This window comes from Amblyraja radiata, chromosome 28 (genome assembly GCF_010909765.2).
Source record: "Amblyraja radiata isolate CabotCenter1 chromosome 28, sAmbRad1.1.pri, whole genome shotgun sequence".
NCBI lineage: Eukaryota > Metazoa > Chordata > Chondrichthyes > Rajiformes > Rajidae > Amblyraja > Amblyraja radiata.
The window spans coordinates 17092921-17100476 of NC_045983.1; positions in this window are offsets into that span (position 1 = coordinate 17092921).

Sequence of the window (7556 nt, forward strand, 5' to 3'; positions counted from 1 at the left end):
AATCTGAACCCAACGGCTGTAACCCCAAAACCAGACGCCGTTGCGGCGGAGCACGCTCCTCTCGCCTCCCCCCGCCGCCGGGGCCCAAGCCATCTTCCCCCCACGCCACCCCCGCTGGTCCCACGCCACCCCCGCTGAGCCCACGCCACCCCTGCTGGGTCCACGCCACCCTCGCTGACCCCACACCACCCCAGCTGAGTCCACGCCACCCTCGCTGTCCCCCACTGGGCCCACGCCACCCCCGCTGGGTCCACACCACCCTCGCTGACCCCCGCTGGGTCTACGCCACCCCTGCTGGGCGCACGCCACCCCTGCTCACCCCCTCTGGGCCCACGCCACCCCCACTGACACCCGCTGGGCCCCCGCCACCTCCACTGGGCCCACGCCACCTTCATTCCCCCCGCCCGCTGGGCCCCCGCTGGGCCCATGCCACCTTCATCTTCGCCCCCCCCTGCAAGAAAGATGGGGGGATGTGAGAGGGGGGAGGGGGAGAGAGAGAGGGGGGAAGGGAGAGGAGAGAGAAAGATGGGGAAGGGGAGAGGGAAAGGGGGATCATCTTGAGTGAGATTGCAAAATTAAGGTAGGTTTTAGAGCTATTATATTTTCTCCTCCATATGAATGATATTAAACAATATCAAATAATATCAAACAATTGGAACTGCTTTCTTTTCCTTGATAACAATACTGAAAAATATGAATTCCATAGTTTGTGCCATAAATACACATTTTAATGGAATCATTATATGGGCGATATCAGCTGACGAACGACCTGAATGAGTTTTACTGCAGGCTTGAAAATCAGAAACGTAACCCTGGTACCCCTTCCCCAACAAACACAGCCAGACCCAGTCTGCAAAGAATGGACCCTGCACCCTCTCCTTCCCATTCACCACTTCACACCTACTTAAGGCAAGACTCCAGTATGAAAAGAGTGGACCGTTTCCCACCCCAACCAACACTTCACACCCACTCACAGCCTGACCTCAGTCTGCAAAGACTGGGCCCTTCTACACGCACCCCACTCCAATCACCACTTCACACCCAATGACTGCACCTCCACAGACACCTCTGTCAAGCTTCTCAAGTTTGCGGATGACACAACCCTGATTGGACTGATCCAGGATGGGGATCTCTGTATTCTTTTCAGTTTGACATCTTTCCTATAACATGGTGCCCAGAACTGAGCACAATATTCTAAATGCGGCCTCACCGACGTCTTATACAACTGCAACATGACCTCCCAACTTCTATACTCAATACTCTGACTGATGAGGGCCAAAGTGCCAAAATACTTTTTGACCACCTGATATACCTGCGACACGACCTTCAAGGAACCATGCAACCATTCCTCTGCCCACCTAATTGATCCAGATCCTGCTGCAATCTTTCACAACCATCTTCACTATCTGCAAAACCACTCACTTCTGTATCATCAGCAAACTTGCTAATCTTGCCCTGTTCTGTGACGTTTCACAGTGCTGGAGTAACTCAGCGGGTCAGGCTGAGAATAGAAGTTGGGAGGTCATGTTGCAGTTGCATAAGAAGTTGGTTTGGCCGCATTCAGAGTATTGTGTTCAGTTCTGGGCACCATGTTATAGGAAAGATGTCATCAAACTGGAAAGGGTACTGTGAAGTTTTATGAGGATGTTGCCAGGACTAGAGGGCCAGAGCTATAGGGAGAGGCTGAGTAGGCTGGGACTATTTCATGGAGCAGAGGAGGATGAGGGATGATCTAATAAAGGTGTATAAAATCATGATCTGAATAGATATGGTTGATTCTTTTGCCCAGAGTAGGTGAATCGAAGAGCAGAGGACATAAGTTTAAGGTGAACGGCAAAAGATTTAATAGGAATCTGTGGGGTATGTTTTTCACACAAAGGGTGGTAGGTGTATGGAACCAGCTGCCAGAGGAGGTAGTTGAAGCAGGGACTATCGCAACATTTAAGGAACAGTTAGACAGTTACATGGATAGGACAGGTTCGGAGGGATATGGATCAAACGTGGGCAGGTGGGACTAGTGCAGATGGGACATGCTGGGCCGAAGGGCCTGTTTCCACACTGTATCACTCTATGACTCTATCTTTCCCTCTCAAACCCATTCTCCTGCCTTCTCCCCATTACCTCTGACCCGTATCAATCAAGAATCTATCAATCTCCTCCTGAAAAATGTCCATTGACTTGACCTCCACAGCTGTCTGTGGCAATGAATTCCACAGTTCACCACCCTCTGAAATAAGAAATTCCTGCTCATCTCCTTCCTAAAGGAATGTCTTTTAATTCTGAGGCTGTGGCCACTGGTCCTAGACTCTCCCACTAGTGGAAACATCCTCTCCAAATCCACTCCATCCAGGTTTTTACCAGGCTGGGACAGACGGCAACAGCTTCACACCTTGTCCCAAAGCTTGTGTCCTGTCCTGCATCATCCAAGGCAGCAGAAATGTTATAGGAGAGGGCAAGCACAGTAACAAAGTAGCTCACGATGGTTTGGGTAACATTCAGGAATGTCTATGCATGGCACATCATGAATATTACTGAAGAATGGTCTTGACCCAAAATATAATCTATACATTTTCTCCAGAGATGCTGCCTGACCCACTGAGTTACTCCAGCACTCTGTGACATATCATCTATCCATGTTCTCCACAGATGCTGCCTGACTCGCTGAGTTACTCCAGCACTCTGTGACATGTCACCTATCCATGTTCTTTACAGATGCTGCCTGACTCGCTGAGTTACTCCAGCACTCTGTGAAACGTCGCCTATTCATATTCTCCGCAGATGCTGCCTGACCCACTGAGTTACTCCAGCACTTTGTGACTATTTTCCCTTCACCCATCTGCCCAAGCCCACTCTCCCCCCTCCTTTCCTATGTTCCTTTCCACCCATAAACCACTCCTCTTTCAAATCTGCTCTACTTATCTACATGCATTTTTCTTCTTCACTTTTTAGTCATAGAATGATGCAGTGTGGAAACAGGCCCTTCAGCTCAACTTGCCCTCACCGACCGACATGTTCCATCTAAACTAGTCCCACTCACACGCGTTTGGCCCATATCCATCTAAATCTGTCCTATCCATGTACGTGTCCAAATGTCTCTTAAACACTAGGATAGTCCCAGCCTTAACTACCTCCTCTGGCAGCTCGTTACATACACCCAGCACCCTTTGTGTGAAAAAGGTACCTCAGATTCCTGTTAATTTCTGAAATATTGGTCATAAATTTGGTGCAAAAATGCTCCAAAATAAGGCTCAGAATGGATCAGAGAGCATCTAAAACCCCAGAGCTTCCAGGGCCCTTAAGCGGGCCCTGGACCCTGGCATCAAGGGACTTCACGCTTTGCGCTCATGATGTGCGCTGTGCGCACACTATTTCACATTAAGTTTTTTGTAATCCTGTCATGCCACCCTCCTTTTTGAAAAGCTTCGTACGGGCCTGACAACAGACAGCCAACCATGTCATCTCTGGGTGCCCGCTCTCGTGTGCGGACGTGGCGTCGACGGACGAGAAGCCGAAGCAAAGAAGTGGAAGCCAAATAACCGAATGGAAACTAAGTCGAAATGCCAACTAACCGAAAGGGTGGGACGCATAAATGCAAACTAACCGAAAGGGAAGGATGCCTAAAAGCCAACTAACCGAAAGGCTGCGTCGCCTAAAAGCAAACTCACCGAATGGCCGCTCTGTAGAAACGCCACCTACCCGAAAGGCGGCGTCACCTACAAGCCAAGGAACTGAATGCCGCTCAACAGAAAAGTCATATAACGAACATGACGTTGCCGGGGAAGGGCGGGACGGGACTTGTCAGCGATTGGTCCAGACCCCCCGCGTCCATCACATCACTGTGGAGGGATGAACATTGTCCCACACCTCCGCTCCACCCGACCCACAGGAAAATGACCCCCACCCTCACGTCTCCCCCTTCTCTCTCCCCCCCTTCTCTCTCCCCCTCCCCTCTCTCTCCCCCTCCCCCTTCTTCTCTCTCCCCCCTCCTCTCTCTTTCTCGCCCCCTTCTCTCTCTCCTCCGTCTCCACCAGCGGGAGGGTGGGGGTTATTTTCCAACACAAGCCATAGGTGACTGGGCAATCTGAACCGAAGCACCAAGTTGTAAGCGGCCAAAGGTGCGCATCGTTCGGGACAGCTCCCACTGCCACCCTCCGCATCATCTCCCCGTGCGGCCACTGTGACGGGCTGTGGGCCGGGTGGAGTGGAGGCGTGGGTCAGGCTGGTCCCCCGCCCACCCAGTCACTGACCGCGATGCACCGCTATCGGACCCCAACCCCCACACCAGGTTGATCCCCCCCCCCCCTCCGACCCCCTGACCCTGACACCCACACCGGGTGATTCACTCCCACCCCGGCCGCGTGGACAGATGGCTAGGGGCATAGTAAATCGCTTTTAAAACATCGGTGGACACACGCATTCCCTGGCGGGCCGATGGCAAGTGTGCATAACAAACAATTTTATCTCCTCCCACTCTCCCACATGGGTGACGTTTCGGGTCGCGACTCTTCAAACTAAGTCTTCAGGTCTGAAGAATGGTCTCGACATGAAACCATTGCTTTTAGGCGATGCAGCCTTTCAGTTAGTTGGCTTTTCGGCGTCCCACCCTTTCGGTTAGTTGGCGTTTCGGCTTTGTTTCCATTCAGTTATTTGGCATTTCGGCTTTGTTTCCATTCAGTTATTTGGCATTTCGGCTTTGTTTCCATTCGGTTATTTGGCTTCCACTTCTTGTCCGTCGGCGCCACGTCCGTGTACCGCCCGCTCTACCACCCACCAAATGGAGCTCAGGGCCTGGCAAACATTGACAGACAACAACCTGGCTGCTCAACACCCAGCTTGAGATCTAACTATTCCTATGATTTATGTTTCATTCGCAAGAAGATCATGGTCTCTCGGTGAAACCATGGGAACAGGTGTGGGATTTGGAGGGAAGGATGGTGCCTTAATTTTATTCTGGGAGTGGAGGTTGAGTATTCATCCGTGTGAGATTACTCCTCGCATCATCATGGTCTCATAAAAAACATTGTGCGGTGCTGCAAACTGCACTATGTGATTAATGGTAAATAAGTGGAAATTCTCCATGATTAAAGTGCACAAAATTTACATTGCTAAAATGAATGACGGCTCTTTTCAAGATTCAATTATTCATTTTTGGGGTGAGTTTGTAACTCTGTTGATACAAGTAGGTGAAGGATTAATAATTGTAGTTAGAAGCAGCTAAAATGACTTGCTCAAGTGAGTCATTTAAGAAACAGATATACTGGATATGATGGTGGAGGGAAAGGTTACAAGATATATTAATATGTAATCATCCTTCTGTCATAGCACATAATTACCACATTGTTCAACACTTAATTTTAGCATCAGATTCCTCAACCTCGCGTTACCCCTGTTCCCTTCTTCTATCTCATTAAATGAAGATAACAAAGATCTGGACCAATGGTATTAACATTTTAAATCAACTCTTCTTACTCTCCAGCACAAAAGTTTAAAGCAATATGATTTCCAATCTGACGAATTAGATCCTCCAAATCTTTTAAGTATGTGTTCCCTTGGAGCATGCAACTAATTAATTTAGCTTAGATGTAATATGAGTTGGGTTGGACAACACCATCCTACCATGTGACAGTCATATATTTTAAAGTACTTTCCAGGAGCGTTATCAAACAGAAAAGCATATCAAACTACACAAACAGATTTATCAAGAAGCTTGTCCAAATTGGCAATATCACTGGAGAGGCAGAGCAATGTAGGAAGGGAATTCCTGAACTAAGAGCAAGTTGAATGAAATGCAGAGGCCACAGATTGACAGATGATAATTTTATATTTGAATGCTTGCCAAGCGGGACCAAATATAGATCAGAAAGAACATCAGTGATGAAACATGGTGAGAGTTATGTTACGTACAGAAGTGCTTTAGATGAACTGAAGCTTACAGAAGATGGGCGGGTAGCCAATGCTGCATTGGCTGCTTGTGCAACACAATTTATTTTGGGCTTTTGAGGTGAATACATAACAAGTTGCACACTTTGGCACTCTTGAAATACAGAAAAGCACCAAGTTACTATTTTAATAACTTCAGTATGCAATGGTGAATTTTATTTGTTCTTAATGGAAAGATTTCAATGTTTAACTGTGGGTTTTATGGACCTCCTGGTTTATCTGTCCATTTGATTAAGTTCCATTGCAGCTGATCTTTTAATTAGCTTCTGTCGAACCATCACATTTAATGAGCTTCGTGTTACATCAGCCCCTTTATCTTGCTTATGTTGAACCTGCTGTTTTAATAGACTTTGGTTATAAGACTAACGTATTTGATGTTTTTTTTTGTACCAGCGCATTTAGTCATACCGGGTATATTTGACTGGTTATTTTTTGCTGTAAATACCGGGTTCACAGATGGTCCGTACCTTGATTGTAGGAACGAGCCTTGGCTGGAACACAAAAGCCTCATCCTGCTTTATTTTAATGACTTGATCACAAGCCCTGACGTTGCTGATTCTGCTGCATATAAGGTTTTGTACATTGTGCTGGTTAGGATATTGGTGGAGACTTTGCTGTTCCAACATAGGTTTTCATACATTGAAGTATTTCTAGTCCCATGCCACCCACTTTGCACAGAACAAGATTCCACAAAAAAATACCTGAATGCCTATATTATCAATATTGGTGTTGATTGCTGTGAAATAAATACTATTCTGAATTCAAGAAGCCTTTGAATAGCACCAAAGGGATCTTTTCTGAGAGGGCAGGCAAGATTTTAGTTGCATTGCAAAACAGTGCCTGTAAATTCAACAATATCACATTGTGTTTTCCAGCATGCCAACTAAAGAGGGATGACGATAAACAGAATAGCAAGTATTTCTGGGTTGTTTTGTCTCAATGTGAAAACATTACTTCTTGTGCAACACTCCATTTGGAACATTGCAAAGAAACGTAATCTTATCAACACAGTGCCAATAACTAAATAACTTACCTATAATGTTGAATACCCACAACAGCACTGAATCAATCCTGTTATTTTCCTTGATTTGTTGCTCAAAGTGGATGGCGCTGGAATTCGTAGGACTCAAATTTTTATTTTTAAACCCGATTGTTAAATGCGGTCACACAATTTGTGCATACATCATTCTCTTCACTGTTGTGCAATTCTCCATGTAAATTATGTGCATTTGCTATCCACCTATTCTCCCACTTCTGCAATGGTGGGAGATTGTAGTCTCAAGCTGAGACAGAATCCCCACACGGTGTTGCTTCAACGGGTAATGTCTAGTGAGGATCAAAAGTTTTGTTCCAATTATCCCTCAGGAATAGAACCACACAGCCTGTAACCTTGACATGTTGAGCAAGCATTGATACACTGCACATAATTCTACACACAATTTGCTTCATTTAAACAATTTTGCTAACCTGTTCAAAGTTGCAGCATTAACCAAAAATGATACATTCTTATATTTGGCTCCATTCTTCTATTTAACTCCATCATTATTAGATGGGGAACCCTGCCATATTTGTGAGGAGGGGGGGAGAGAGGAGGGGGGAGGGAGAGAGAGGAGGGG